Raw genomic sequence first — 16,607 nt, 5'->3', positions numbered from 1 at the left:
TCTGTGCTAAATTCTCCGCATGCTTATAATCAAAATAAGGCTTTTACCAAACATATCGTTGATGCTTTAATGCAATCTTATGTAGAAAAGCTTGAATTAGAAGTTTCTATCCCTAGAAAACTTCATGATGAGTGGGAACCTACTATTAAAATTAAAATTAAAGATCATGAATGCTATGCTTTATGTGATTTGGGTGCTAGTGTTTCCACGATTCCAAAAACTTTGTGTGATGTGTTAGGTTTCCGTGAATTTGATGATTGTTCTTTAAATTTGCATCTTGCGGATTCCACTATTAAGAAATCTATGGGAAGGATTAATGATGTTCTTATTGTTGCAAATAGGAATTATGTGCCCGTAGATTTCATTGTTCTTGATATAGATTGCAATCCTACATGTCCTATTATTCTTGGTAGACCTTTCCTTAGAACGATTGGTGCAATTATTGATATGAAAGAAGGGAATATTAGATCCAATTTCTGTTAAGGAAGGGCATGGAACACTTTCCTAGAAAAAAGATTAAATTACCTTATGAATCTATTATGAGAGCCACTTATGGATTGCATACCAACGATGATAATACCTAGATCTATTCTTGCTTTTTATGCCTAGTTAGGGGCGTTAAACGATAGCGCTTGTTGGGAGGCAACCCAATTTTATTTTTGTTCCTTGCTTTTTGGTTCTGTTTAGTAATAAATAATTCATCTAGCCTCTATTTAGATGTGGTTTTATGCTTTTAATTAGTGTTCGTGCCAAGTAGAACCTTTGGGAGGACTTGGGGAAAGTCTTTGCGATCTTGCTGTAAAAAACAGAAACTTTAGCGCTCACGAGATTTGCTGACATTGTTTTACTGGAGAGTGCGATTAGGTTGATTCTTTTTGAAGATGATTAATAGATAAATTCCTCACGTCCAACAATTTATTTCATAATTTTTGGGGTTACAGAAGTATTCGAAACCTATAGATTAATACAGACTGTTCTGTTTTTAACAGATTCTATTTTTCGTGTGTTGTATGCTTATTTTGATGAATCTATGCCTAGTATCGAGGGTATGAACCATAGAGAAGTTGGAATACAGTAGGTTTAACACCAATATAAATGAAGAATGAGTTCATTACAGTACCTTAAGTGGTGATTTGTTTGCTTATACTAACGGAGCTCATGAGATTTTCTGTTGAGTTTTGTGTTGTGAAGTTTTCAAGTTTTGGGTAAAGATTTGATGGATTATGGAATAAGAAGTGGCAAGAGGCTAAGATTGGGGATTCCCAAGGCACCCCAAGGTAAAATTCAAGTACAACCAAAAGCATAAGCTTGGGGATGCCCCGGAAGGCATCCCCTCTTTTGTCTTCTTCCATCGGTAACTTTACTTGAGGCTATATTTTTATTCACCACATGATATGTGTTTTGCTTGGAGCGTCTTGTACGATTTGAGTCTTTGCTTTTTAGTTTACCACAATCATACTTGCTGAACACACTTTTTGGGGGAGCAACACATGAATTGGAATTTATTAGAATACTCTATGTGCTTCACTTATATCTTTTGAGCTAGATAATTTTGCTCTAGTACTTCACTTATATCTTTTAGAGCACGGTGGTGGTTTTATTAATAGAAATTATTGATCTCTCATGCTTCACTTATATTATTTTGAGAGTATTTTAGATCAGCATGGTAATTTGCTTTGGCTATAAAATTAGTCCTAATATGATAGGCATCAAAGATGGGTATAATAAAAACTATCATAAAAAGTGCATTGAATACTGTGAGAAGTTTGATACTTGATGATTGTTTTGAGATATGAAGATGGTGATATTAGAGTCATGCTAGTTGAGTAGTTGTGAATTTGAGAAATACTTGTTCTAAAGTTTGTGACTCCCGTAGCATGCACGTATGGTGAATTGTTATGTGATGAAGTCGGAGCATGATTTATTTATTGATTGTCTTCCTTATGAGTGGCGGTCGGGGACGAGCGATGGTCTTTTCCTACCAATCTATCCCTAGGAGCATGCGTGTAGTACTTTGTTTTGATAACTAATAAATTTTTGCAATAAGTTTGTGAGTTCTTTATGACTAATGTTGAGTCCATGGATTATACGCACTCTCACCCTTCCACTATTGCTAGCCTCTCTAGTACCGCTCAACTTTCGCCGGTACCATAAACCCACCATATACCTTCCTCAAAACAGCCACCATACCTACCTATTGTGGCATTTCCATAGCCATTCCGAGATATATTGCCATGCAACTTTCCACCGTTCCTTTTATTATGACACACTTCATCATTGTCATATTGCTTTGCATGATCATGTAGTTGACATTGTATTTGTGGCAAAGCCACCATTCATAATTCTTTCATACATGTCGCTCATGAGTCATTGCACATCCCGGTACACCACCGGAGGCATTCACATAGAGTCATATTTTTTTCTAAGAATTGAGTTGTAAGTAAATGAAGTGTGATGATCATCATTATTAGAGCACTGTCCCATGCGAGGAAAGGATGATGGAGACTATGATTCCCCCACAGATCGGGATGAGACTCCAGATGAAAAATAAATATATAAAAAGAAAAAAATAGGCCATAAAAAAGAGAAAAGGCCGAAATAAAAAAAAGAGAAAAAGAGAGAAGGGACAATGTTACTATCCTTTTACCACACTTGTGCTTCAAAGTAGCACCATGATCTTCATGATAGAGAGTCTCCTATGTTGTCACATTCATATACTAGTGGGAATTTTACATTATATAACTTGGCTTGTATATTCCAATGACGAGCTTCCTCAAAATGCCCTAGGTCTTCGTGAGCAAGCAAGTTGGATGCACACCCGCTTAGTTTCTTTTGTTGAGCTTTCATACACTTATAGCTCTAGCGCATTCGTTGCATGGCAATCCATACTCACTCACATTGATTTCTATTGATGGGCATCTCCATAGCCCGTTGATACGCCTAGTTGATGTGAGACTATCTTCTCCTTTTTGTCTTCTCCACAACCACCATTCTATTCCACCTATAGTGCTATGTCCATGGCTCACGCTCATGTATTGCATGAAGATTGAAAAAGTTTGAGAACATCAAAAGTATGAAACAATTGCTTGGCTTGTCATCGGGGTTGTGCATGACTTAAATATTTTGTGTGGTGAAGATAGAGCATAGCCAGACTATACGATTTTGTAGGGATAACTTTCTTTGGCCATGTTATTTTGAGAAGACATATTTTCTTAGTTAGTATGCTTGAAGTATTATTATTTTTTGTCAATATTAAACTTTTGTCTTGAATCTTTCGGATCTGAACATTCATGCCACAATAAAGAAAATTACATTGACAATTATGCTAGGTAGCATTCCACATCAAAAATTCTGTTTTTACCATTTACCAACTCGAGGACGAGCATGAATTAAGCTTGGCGATGCTTGATACGTCTCCAACGTATCTGTAATTTTTGATTGTTCCATGCTATTATATTATCTGTTTTGGATGTTAATGGGCTTATTTATACACTTTTATGTTATTTTTGGGACTAACCTACTAACCCAAGGCCCAATGCAAATTGTTGTTTTTTTGCCTATTTCAGTGTTTCACAGAAAAGGAATATCAAACATAATCCAAACAGAATGAAACCTTCAGGAGAGTTATTTTTGGAACAAACATGATCCAAGGGACTTGGAGTAGACGTTAAGAAATCAACGAGGAGGCCACGAGGCAGGGAGGTGCGCCTGCCCCCTGGGCGCGCCCCCACACTCGTGGTCCCCTCGTAGCTCCACCGACCTACTTCTTCCTCCTATATATGTCCATATACCCCGAAAACATCCAGGAGCACCACGAAACCCTATTTCCACCGCCGCAACCTTCTGTACCCAAGAGATCCCATTTTCGGCCTTTTCCATAGCTCCGCCGAATGGGGAATCGATAACAGAGGGCTTCTACATCAACACCATAGCCTCTCGGATGATGTGTGAGTAGTTTACCACAGACCTTCGGGTCCATAGTTATTAGCTAGATGGCTTCTTCTCTCTCTTTTGATCTCAATACAAAGTTCTCTTTGATCTTCTTGGAGATCTATTCGATGTAACTCTTTTTGCGGTGTGTTTGTCGAGATCCGATGAATTGTGGGTTTATGATCAAGTTTATCTATGAACAATATTTTATTCTTCTCTTTAATCTTTTATGTATGATTGGTTATCTATGAAAGTCTCTTCGAATTATTAGTTTGGTTTGGCCTACTAGATTGATCTTTCTTGCAATGGGAGAAGTGCTTAGCTTTGGGTTCAATCTTGCGGTGTCCTTTCCCAGTGATAGCAGGGGCAGCAAGGCACGTATTGTATTGTTGCCATCGATGATAAAAAGATGGGGTTTATATCATATTGCTTGAGTTTATCCCTCTACATCATGTCATCTTGCCTAATGCGCTACTCTGTTCTTATGAACTTAATACTCTAGATGCATGCTGGATAGTGGTCGATGTGTGGAGTAATAGTAGTAGATGCATAATCGCTTCGGTCTACTTGTCGCGGACGTGATGCCTATATACATGATCATGCCTAGATATTCTCACAATTATTCGCTTTTCTGTCAATTGCTCGACAGTAATTTGTTCACCCACCGTAATACTTATGCTATCTTGAGAGAAGCCACTAGTGAAACCTATGGCCCCTGGGTCTATCTTTTATCATATAAGTTTTCAATCTATTTTACTTTGCAATCTTTACTTTCAATCTATATCATAAAAATACCAAAAATATTTATCTTATTATGATTATCTCTATCAGATCTCACTCTCGTAAGTGACCGTGAAGGGATTGGCAACCCCTTTATCTTGTTGGTTGCGAGGTTCTTATTTGTTTGTGTAGGTACGAGGGACTTGCATGTAGTATCCTACTATATTGATACATTGGTTCTCAAAAAATGAGGGAAATACTTATGCTACTTTACTGCATCACCCTTTCCTCTTCAAGGGAAAACCAACATAGTGCTCAAGAGGTAGCAAGATGCCTTCCGGGGCATCCCCAAGCTTAGGCTTTTGGTTGTCCTTGAATTTTACCTTGGGGTGCCTTGGGCATCCCCAAGCTTAGGCTCTTGCCACTCCTTATTCTAAAATCCATCAAATCTTTACCCAAAAACTTGAAAACTTCACAACACAAAACGCAACAGAAAATCTCATGAGCTCCGTTGGTATAAGAAAACAAACCACCACTTTAAGGAACTGTAATAAACTAATTATTTATTTATATTGGTGATAAACCTACTTTATTCCAACTTCTCTATGGTTCATACCCCCCGATACTAGCCATAGATTCATCAAAATAAGCAAACAACACATGAAAAACCGAATCTGTCAAAAACAGAACAGTGTGTAGCAATCTGTAGGTTTCGAATACTTATGTAACTCCAAAAATCCTGAGAAATTAGGACATCCTAAATATATTTATAGTGATCTACTGCCGTTGGAATTGGTACTTTATCGCTCTCTGGTAAAAAAATTAAATTATTCTCATGAGCGCATACTTTCTGTTTTTTACAGCAAGATCAAATAACAATCACCCAAGAAGATCCTAAAGGCTTTACTTGGCACAAACACTAATTAAAATATAAAAAACACAATCATAATAGAGGATAGATGATTTACTTATTACTAAACAGGAACAAAAAGCAAGGACCAAAATAAAATTGGGTTGCCTCCCAACAAGCACTATCGTTTAACGCCCCTAGCTAGGCACAAAAACAAGAATAGATCTAGGTATTGTCATCTTTGGTATGCAATCCATAAGTGTATCTCATAATATATTCATAAGGTAATTTTATTTTATTTCTAGGAAAGTGTTCCATGCCTTTCCTTAATGGAAATTGGAATCTAATATTCCCTTCTTTCATATCAATAATTGCACCAATCGTTCTAAGGAAAGGTCTACCAAGAATAATAGGACATGTAGGATTGCAATCTATACCAAGAACAATGAATTCTACGGGCACATAATTCATATTTGCAATAATAAGAACATCATTAATCCTTCCCATAGGTTTATTAATAGCGGAAACCGTGAGGTGCAAATTTAAAGAACAATCATCAAATTCACGGAAACCTAACACATCACACAAAGTTTTTGGAATCGTGGAAACACTAGCACCCAAATCACATAAAGCAAAGCATTCATGATCTTTAATCTTGATTTTAATAGTAGGTTCCCACTCATCATAAAGTTTTCTAGGAATAGAAACTTCTAATTCTAGCTTTTCTTCATAAGATTTCATTAAAGCATCAAAGATATGTTTGGTAAAAGCTTTATTTGACTATAAGCATGAGGATAATTTAGCATGGATTGCAACAAAGAAATACAATCTATCAAAGAGCAATTATCATAATTAAATTCCTTATAATCCAAAATAGTGGGTTCATTGCTATGTAAAGTTTTGACCTCATCAATCCCACTTTTACCAATTTTTGCACCAAGATCTAAAAACTCTGAATCACTGGGACGCCTTTTATCTAAAGTTGACTCATCTCCAATCCCATCATTATCAAGATTCATATTGCAAAACAAAGATTTAATAGGAGACACATCAATCACTTTTAGATCTTCATCCTTACTATCATGGAAACTAGAAGAACACACTTTTATAAAGCAATCTTTTTTAGCACGCATCCTAGCGGTTCTTTCTTTGCACTCATCAATGGAAATTCTCATGGCTTTGAGAGACTCATTGGTATCATGCTTAGGTGGAATAGATCTAAGTTTCAAAGAATCAACATCAAGAGAAATTCTATCCACGTTCCTAGCCAACTCATCAATCTTAGGCAATTTTTCTTCAAGCAAAGCATTGAAATTCTTCTGCGAAATCATAGATTCTTTAACACTAGTCTCAAAATCAGAGGGCATCCTATTAAAATTTCCATAAGAGTTGTTGTAGGAATTACCATAATTATTATAGGAATTACTAGGAAACAACCTAGGATTAAAGTTTCCTCTATACGTGTTGTTACCAAAATTGTTCCTACCAACAAAATTCACATCCATAGATTCATTATTATCCTCAATCAAGGTGGACAGAGGCATATCATTAGGATCATAAGAAACACTCTTATTAGCAAACAATTTCATAAGTTCATCCATCTTTCCACTCAAAACATTAATTTCTTCTATGGCATGAACCTTTTTACTAGTAGATCTTTCGGTGTGCCATTGAGAATAATTAACCATAATATTATCTAGGAGTTTAGTAGCTTCTCCTAAAGTGATTTCCATAAAAGTGCCTCCCGCGGCCGAATCTAAAAGATTTTTAGAAGCAAAATTCAATCCAGCATAAACTTTTTGTATGATCATCCACAAATTCAAACCATGTGTAGGGCAATTACATATCATTAATTTCATCCTCTCCCAAGCTTTTGCAACATGCTCATGATCAAGTTGCTTAAAATTCATGATATCATTTCTAAGAGAGATGATCTTGGCGGGAGGAAAGTACTTAGAGATAAAAGCATCTTTGCACTTATTCCATGAATCAATACTATTTTTAGGCAAAGACGAAAACCAAGTTTTAGCACGATCTCTAAGCGAAAAAGGAAATAGATTCGATTTAACAATATCATTATCCACATCTTTCTTCTTTTGCATATCACACAAATCAACAAAGCTGTTTAGATGGGTAGCAGCATCTTCACTAGGAAGGCCAGAAAACGGATCTTTCATGACAAGATTTAGCAAAGCAGTATTAATTTCACAAGATTCAGCATCGGTAAGAGGAGCAATCGGAGTGCTAATAAAGTCATTATTGTTGGTATTGGAAAAGTCACACAATTTAGTATTATCTTGAGCCATCATGACAAACAATCCAACACACAAGCAAGCAAGAGGCAAGCAACAGAGGCGAACGAAAAAGAGGCGAGCGGAAAAGAGGGCGAATAAAAAAACAAGGGTGAAGTGGGGGAGAGGAAAATGAGAGGCAAATGGCAAATAATGTAATGCGAGGGATAAGAGTTTGTGATGGGTACTTGGTATGTCTTGACTTGATGCAACCTCCCCGGCAACGGCGCTAGAAATCCTTCTTGCTACCTCTTGAGCTTGCGTTAGTTTTCCCTTGAAGAGGAAAGGGTGATGCAACACAGTAGCGTAAGTACTTCCCTCAATTTTGAGAACCAAAGTATCAATCCAGTAGGAGATAGCACATAAGTCACCTAGTACCTACACAAACAAACAAGAACCTCGCAACCAACGCGATAAAGGGGTTGTCAATCCCTTCACGGTCACTTACGAGAGTGAGATCTGATAGAGATAATAAGATAAATATTTTTGGTATTTTTGTTTTATAGATTGGAAAATAAAGATTGCAAAATAGAAATAGCAAATTGCTAGGAAAATAATATGATGGAAGATAGACCCGAGGGCCATAGGTTTCACTAGTGGCTTCTCCCAAGATAGCAATTTTGATGGTGGGTGAACAAATTACTGTCGAGCAATTGATAGAAAAGCGAATAATTATGAGAATATCTAGGCATGATCATGTATATAGGCATCACGTCCATGACAAGTAGACCGAAACGATTCTGCATCTACTTCTATTACTCCACACATTGACCGCTATCCAGGATGCATCTAGAGTATTAAGTTCATAAGAACAGAGTAACTCATTAGGCAAGATGACATGATGTAGAGGGATAAACTCAAGCAATATGATATAAACCCCATCTTTTTATCGTCGATGGCAACAATACAATACGTGCCTTGCTGCCCCTGCTGTCACTGGGAAAGGACACCGCAAGATTGAACCCAAAGCTAAGCACTTCTCCCATTGCAAGAATGATCAATCTAGTAGGCCAAACAAAACTGATAATTCGAAGAGACTTGCAAAGATATTTAAATCATGCATAAAAGATTTCAGAGAAGAATCAAATATTGTTCATAGATAATCTTGATCATAAACCCACAATTCATCAGATCTCGACAAACACACCGCAAAAAGAATTACATCGAATAGATCTCCAAGAGAATCGAGGAGAACTTTGTATTGAGATCCAAAGAGAGAGAAGAAGCCATCTAGCTAATAACTATGGACCCGAAGGTTTGTGGTAAACTACTCACACATCATCGGAGAGGCTATGGTGTTGATGTAGAAGCCCTCCGCGATCGATTCCCCCTCCGGCGGAGCACCGGAAGAGGCCCCAAGATGGGATCTCATGGGTACAGAAGGTTGCGGCGGTGGAAATATGGTTTCGTGGTGCTCCTGGATGTTTTCGGGGTATATGGGTATATATAGGAGGAAGAACTACGCCGGTGGAGCTGCAAGGGGCCCCCGAGGGTCGGGGGCGCACTTGCCCCCTTGGGCGCGCCCCCTGCCTCATGGCCTCCTCACTTCTTTCTTGATGGCCACTCCAAGTCTCCTGGATCACGTTTGTTCCAAAAATAACTCTCCCAAAGGTTTCATTCTGTTTGGATTCCGTTTGATATTCCTTTTCTACGAAACACTGGAATAGGCAAAAAACAACAATTTGCACTTGCTTTTGATTAGTAGGTTGGTCCCAAAAATAATGCAAAAAGGTAAGTTAAAGCCCATTAAACATCCAAAACAGATAATATAATAGCATGGAACAATCAAAAATTATAGATACGTTGGAGACGTATCAATCTACTACTATTACTCCACACATCGACCGACTCCTGCATGCATCTAGAGTATTAAGTTCATAAGAACAGAGTAACGCATTAAGTAAGATGACATGATGTAGCAGAATTAACTCAAGCAATATGATGAAAACCCCATCTTGTTATCCTCGATGGCAACAATACAATATGTGTCAGTTCCCCTTCTGTCACTAGGATCGAGCACCGCAAGATTGAACCCAAAGCTAAGCACTTATCCCATTGCAAGAAAAACCAATCTAGTTGGCCAAACCAAATTGATAGTTCGAAGAGACTTGCAAAGATATCAAATCATGCATATAAGGATTCAGAGGAGATTCAAATAATATTCATAGATAAGCTGATCATAAATCCACAATTCATCGGATCTTGGCAAATACACCGCAAAAAGTATTACATCGAATAGATCTCCAAGAACATCGAGGAGAACATGGTATTGAGAATCAAAGAGAGAGAATAAGCCATCTAGCTACTAGCTATGGACCCGTAGGTCTGTGGTAAACTACTCACGCTTCATCGGAGAGGCAATGGTGTTGATGTAGAAGCCCTCCATGATCAAATCCCCCTCTGGCAGGACGCCGGAAAAGGCCCCTAGATGGGACCTCACAGGTATAGAAGGTTGCGGCGGTGGAAAAGTGGTTTCGTGGCTCCCCTGGAAGGTTTTGGGGTATTTGAGAATATATACGCGGAAGAAATAGGTCGGTGGAGTCATGATTGGCCCACAAGGGTGGGGGCGCGCCCTACCCCCTGTGCGCGCCCTTCGTCCTTGTGGCTGCCTGGTGGCTCCCCTGACGTGCACTCCAAGTCCTGTGGATGTCTTTTGGTCCAAGAAAAATTATCGCGAAAGTTTCATTATGTTTGGACTCCGTTTGGTATTCCTGTTCTGCAAAAATCTAAAACAAGGAAAAACAGAAACTCGCACTGGCTCTAGGTTAATAGGTAAGTCCCAAAAATCATATAAAATAGGATATTAATGCATATAAAACATCCAAAACAGATAATATAATAGCATGGAACAATAAAAAATTATTGATATGTTGGAGACATATCAGTTACTGCCGAACCTCATAGGTCAACCAGAGCATGTTCTGCACCAGAGTGGTACGGTAATCCTATTCTGGAAGTCATGTTACTAGACCATGATGAACCTAGGAACTATGAGGAATCGATGATGAGCCCAGATTCCGCAAAATGGCTTGAGGCCATGAAATCTGAGATAGGATCCATGTATGAGAACAAAGTATGGACTTTGGTTGACTTGACCGATGATCGGCAAGCCATAGAGAATAAATGGATCTTCAAGAAGAAGACTGATGCTGATGGTAATGTTACTGTCAACAAAGCTCGGCTTGTTGCGAAAGGTTTTCGACAAGTTCAAGGAGTTGACTACGATGAGACTTTCTCACCTGTAGCGATGCTTAAGTCTGTCTGAATCATGTTAGTAATTACTGCATTTTATGATTATGAAATCTGGAAAGTGGACATCAAAACTGCATTCCTTAATAGATTTCTCAAAGAAGAGTTGTATATGATGCAACCAGAAAGTTTTGTCGATCCTAAAGGTGCTAACAAAGTGTGCAAGCTATAGCGATCCATTTATGGACTGGTGTAAGCATCTTGGAGTTGGAATATACGCTTTGATAGTGTGATCAAAGCATATGGTTTTATACAAACTTTCGGAGAAGCCTGTATTTACAAGAAAGTGAGTGGGAGGTCTGTAGCATTTCTAATATTATATGTGAATGATATATTGTTGATTGGAAATGATATAGAATTGCTGGATAGCATAAAAGGATACTTGAATAAGAGTTTTTCAATGAAAGACCTCGGTGAAGCTGCTTATATATTGGGCATCAAGACCTATAGAGATAGATCAAGATGCTTAATTGGACTTTCACAAAGCACATACCTTGATAAAGTTTTGAAGAAGTTCAAAATGGATCAGTCAAAGAAAGGGTTCTTGCATGTGTTACAAGGTGTGAAGTTGAGTTAGACTCAATGCCCGACCACTGCAGAAGATAGAGAGAAAATGAAAGTCACTCCCTATGCCTCAGCCATAGGATCTATCATGTATGCTATGCTGTGTACCAGACCTGATGTATGCCTTGCTATAAGTCTAGCAAGGAGGTACCAAAGTAATCCAGGAGTAGATCACTGGACAGCGGTCAAGAACATCTTGAAGTACTTGAAAAGGACTAAGGATATGTTTCTCGTTTATGGAGGTGACAAAGAGCTCATCGTAAATGGTTACGTCGATGCTAGCTTCGACACTGATCTGGATGACTCTAAGTCACAAACTGGATACGTATTTATATTGAACGGTGTAGCCGCCAGTTGGTGTAGTTCCAAGAAAAGCGTCATGGCGGGATCTACGTGTGAAGCGGAGTACATAGCTGCTTCGGAAGGAGTGAACGAAGGAGTCTGGATGAAGGAGTTCATATCCGATCTAGGTGTAATACCTAGTGCATCGGGTCCAATGAAAATATTTTGTGACAATACTAGAGCAATTGCCTAGGTGAAGGAATCCAGATTTCACAAAAGAACCAAACACATCAAGAGACGCTTCAACTCCATCCATGATTGATATGTCCCCAATGTATCTATAATTTTTGATTGTCCATGCTGTTGTATTATCAATTTTGGATGTTTTATAATCATTTTATATCATTTTTTGGTACTAACCTATTGACATAGTGCCAAGTGCAAGTTGCTATTTTCCCATGTTTTTTACATCACAGAAAATCAATATAAGACGGAGTCCAAATGCCCCTAAACTTTACAGAGAATTTTTATGGGCCGGAAGGAACACAACGGGCCCTGGCTGCGCCTGGGGGTGCCCCGAGGGGGGCGCAACCCACCAGGGCACGCCAGGAGGCCCAGGCGCACCCTGGTGGGTTGTGCCCACCTCAGGTGCCCCCCCCCCCCGGACTGCCTCTCTGCTCTATAAATACCTCAAAAATCCTAGAACCCTAGAGGAGTCAATGAAATATTCATCAAGCCGCCGCAGAGGTCAGAACCACCAGATCCAATCTAGACACCATCTCGAATGGGGTTCACCACCTCCATTGGTGCCTCTCCGATGATGCGTGAGTGGTTCTTTGTAGACCTTCGGGTCCGTAGTTAGTAGCTAGATGGCTTCATCTCTCTCTCTCTTGATTCTCCATACAATGGTCTCTTGGAGATCCATATGATGTAACTCTTTTTGCGGTGTGTTTGTTGGGATCTGATGAGCTTCGAGTTTATGATCAGTTATATCTTTTTATATCCATGAAAGTTATTTGAGTTTCTTTGATCTCTTATATGCATGATCTCTTATAGCCTCGTATTTCTTCTCTGATATTTGGGTTTTGTTTGGCCAACTTGATCTACTTATCTTGCAATGGGAAGAGGTGCTTTGTAGTGGGTTCGATCTTATGGTGCTTGATCCCAGTGATAGAAAGGGAAACGACACGTATGTATCGTTGCTACTAAGGATAAAACGATGGGGTCTATCTCTACATAGATAGATCTTGTCCACATCATGTGATCGTTCTTATTACATTACTCCGTTTCTCCATGAACTTAATACACTAGATGCATGCGGGATAGCAGTCAATGTGTGGAGTAATAGTAGTATATGCAGGTAGGAGTCGGTCTACTAATCTTGGACGTGATGCCTATATAATGATCATTGCCCGGATATCATCATAATTATTTGAAGTTCTATCAATTGTCCAACAGTAATTTGTTAACCCACCGTTTGTTATTTTTCTCGGGAGAAGCCACTAGTGAAACCCACAGCCCCTGGGTCTTCTTTCTCATAAATTTGCCTTTGCGATCTACTTTTCTCTTGCATTTATTTTCAGATGTATTAAACCAAAAATACAAAAATACTTTACCTCACGTTCGTTTGCCTATCTTGAGGCACCGTACCCCGAAAGGGATTGACAACCCCTTTGACACGTGGGGTTGCTGTAACATCCCAAATTTTCAATTTGGAATGTTATACATTAGATCATCACTGCATATCATATTTTATTTGCTTTTGGGTTTGATCCTAGAAATTCTACGCAACTCAAGGACCCTCAGAGAGAGTTGGGGATTTCGTTATTTTCATATTTGAGTTTTCTCAAATTTTTAAAATAGGATCATTTGATTTTAATTATTTTATCTTCAATTATTTCTATTATAAAAATATGAGAGAGGGAATAAAATGACTTTCCCAAAATAAAGAAATATTAAGGATTTAATAATAAAATCAAATAATATTTTATTTCGGAGTTTTCTCTCTATTTTATTTGAATTTAGGAAAAATGCGCGTTTCTCAAAATTGCATTTAGGCCCCAAATAAATGTTCATCTTCTCCGGCTTGATTTTAGAAGCCGGGGAAAATTTATTTCGAGATTTTTGGAGTGCGTTTAGTATTTCTTTTATCTGTTTTCTGCGCATAATTATTTAAAATAAAAATAATGCGAAACCGACTTTGGGCCGTGTTCGGCCAGGACTCCGTCCGTCCGGCCTTTACAAGGTGGGGAGCCCAGCCCGAGCCGCCCCAAACCCTAGCGCCTGACCCGGCCGCCCCTGTCGCCGCCGCCGCCGCTAGCCGCCGCCGCCGCCTCACCACTCGCGCGCCGTGCCACCGCCGACGCCGCTAGCTACCGCCGATGCCGCTAGCCGCTGCCGCCTCACCGCTCGCGCACCGCGCCGCCACACCGCCGCCCGGCGCCCGGAGCCGCCCCGCCGCCGCCGAGGTTGACCACCACCGCCACCGCCGGTTTCCTCGAGAAAATCGTTCGGTTTTCCGTTCGGTTATTTTAGATCCGTTTTTAGATCGGTTTATTTTCGGTTTAGTTTATGTAGCGAGCGTTCGCTCGATCGTTCGTTTTAACGAACGGTTTTCACCATTTAGTTCCAAAAAATGAACGTACATTCATTAATCTGTTCATCGTTTTTCTTTTTTTCGGATTTTCCGCGATTATTTCTGATCGCGATTTCTGATCCGATTTTCGTTCTAGTTTAACTTTTCGCTCGTTTATCGGAATCAGGCAATTCAAGCGCGTGGAGTTTCGTCTCGAAACTCTCTTTTTGTTTAACCAACTCAAGCAAGTTTTTGCTTACGTAAAATTTGACCTAGATCCAGATTAGTAAACGAAGTTTGTTTCTTTCGCCGTTTGACTTTCGTTGCTTCGTTCGATTTGATTCTTTTTTTAAACCGGAGTTCTTAAGTTGAACTTTCTGGTTAGATCTCTTATTTGAGTTTTACCTGTGCATTAATTGAGTACTTATTGTATGCTTGTTTGTTTGCGATAGAGTACCCAGAGTGCGCCGCTTGCTATTTTGAATCTCTAGGTTTCGCGGATCATCAGCAAGGCAAGTAACACTTTGATCATACCTTTTTCATACCCAGTTTTATTGCATTAGATCAATCCTCAAACATTGCATGATTAGGATCTAATTAAATTGTGGGTTTTGGGAAGTAGATGAGGTAGTACCTATTCCCTGTTTTGTTATCAAACCTTTGGGAGTTACTTCTACATTTGCTTATATGGCAATGCTATGCTAGTAGACGTGGATTGGGTGAGTGTATGCATGACAGATGTGAGATTGTTAAATTAATGGTTTATTTAAGGTGGCAACTTAAACACACATCTGGGTGGATTGAGGCACCTGGGTATTCCAGCGATTGGCTGTTTTCTTTATGGACCGCCACCCAGGCTCAAAGGGATCATGAGATTATTCATACTAGAAACTTCTGTGTGCAGCCACAAGCTACTATGGGCTCTAGCATAGTTGACTAAGTCGTGCGGACTCTTACAGTGGTAGACTGTGTTGGGAAACGTAGCTTAATTTTAAAATTTTCTATGCATCACCAAGATCAATCTATGGAGTCATCTAGCAACGAGGGAGAGAGGAGTGCATCTACATACCCTTGTAGATCGCGCGCGGAAGCGTTCAAGAGAACGGGGTTAATGGAGTCGTACTCGACGTGATCCAAATCACCGATGACCTAGTGCCGAATGGACGGCACCTCCGCGTTCAACACACGTATGGTTGGGAAGACGTCTCCTCCAACTTGATCCAGCAAGGGGGAAGGAGAGGTTGATGAAGATCCAGCAGCACGACGGCGTGGTGGTGGAAGCAACGGTGATCTCGGCAGGGCTTCACCAAGCGCAGGGAGACGGAGGAGTGTCACGGGAGGGAGAGGGAGAGGCCAGGGGCTTGGGTGCGGCTGCCCTCCCTCCCTCCCACTATATATAGGGTCCCTAGGGGGGGGCGGCGGCCCTAGGAGATCCAATCTCCTAGGAGGGGCGGCGGCCAAGGGGGTGCCTTGCCCCCCAAGGCAAGGGTGGCGCTCCCCACCCCTAGGGTTTCCAACCCTAGGCGCAGGGGGAGGCCCAAGGGGGGCGCACCAGCCCACTAGGGGCTGGTTCCCCTCCCACTTCAGCCCATGGGGCCCTCCGGGATAGGTGGCCCCACCCGGTGGACCCCCGGGACCCTTCCGGTGGTCCCAGTACAATACCGATTACCCCCGAAACCTTCCCGATGGCCGAAACTTGACTTCCTATATATAAATCTTCACCTCCGGACCATTCCGGAACTCCTCGTGACGTCCGGGATCTCATCCGGGACTCCGAACAACTTTCGGGTTATCGTATACTAATATCTCAACAACCCTAGTGTCACCGAACCTTAAGTGTGTAGACCCTACGGGTTCGGGAGACATGTAGACATGACCGAGATGCCTCTCCGGTCAATAACCAACAGCGGGATCTGGACACCCATGTTGGCTCCCACATGCTCCTCGATGATCTCATCGGATGAACCACGATGTCGAGGATTCAATCAATCCGTATACAATTCCCTTTGTCAATCGGTATGTTACTTGCCCGAGACTCGATCGTCGGTATCCAAATACCTCGTTGAATCTTGTTACCGGCAAGTCACTTTACTCGTACCGTAATGCATGATCCCGTGATCAACCACTTGGTCACATTGAGCTCATT

The sequence above is a fragment of the Triticum dicoccoides genome, chromosome 2A (assembly GCF_002162155.2).
Source record: "Triticum dicoccoides isolate Atlit2015 ecotype Zavitan chromosome 2A, WEW_v2.0, whole genome shotgun sequence".
Classification (NCBI taxonomy): domain Eukaryota; kingdom Viridiplantae; phylum Streptophyta; class Magnoliopsida; order Poales; family Poaceae; genus Triticum; species Triticum dicoccoides.
This window is presented reverse-complemented; position numbering follows the sequence as displayed.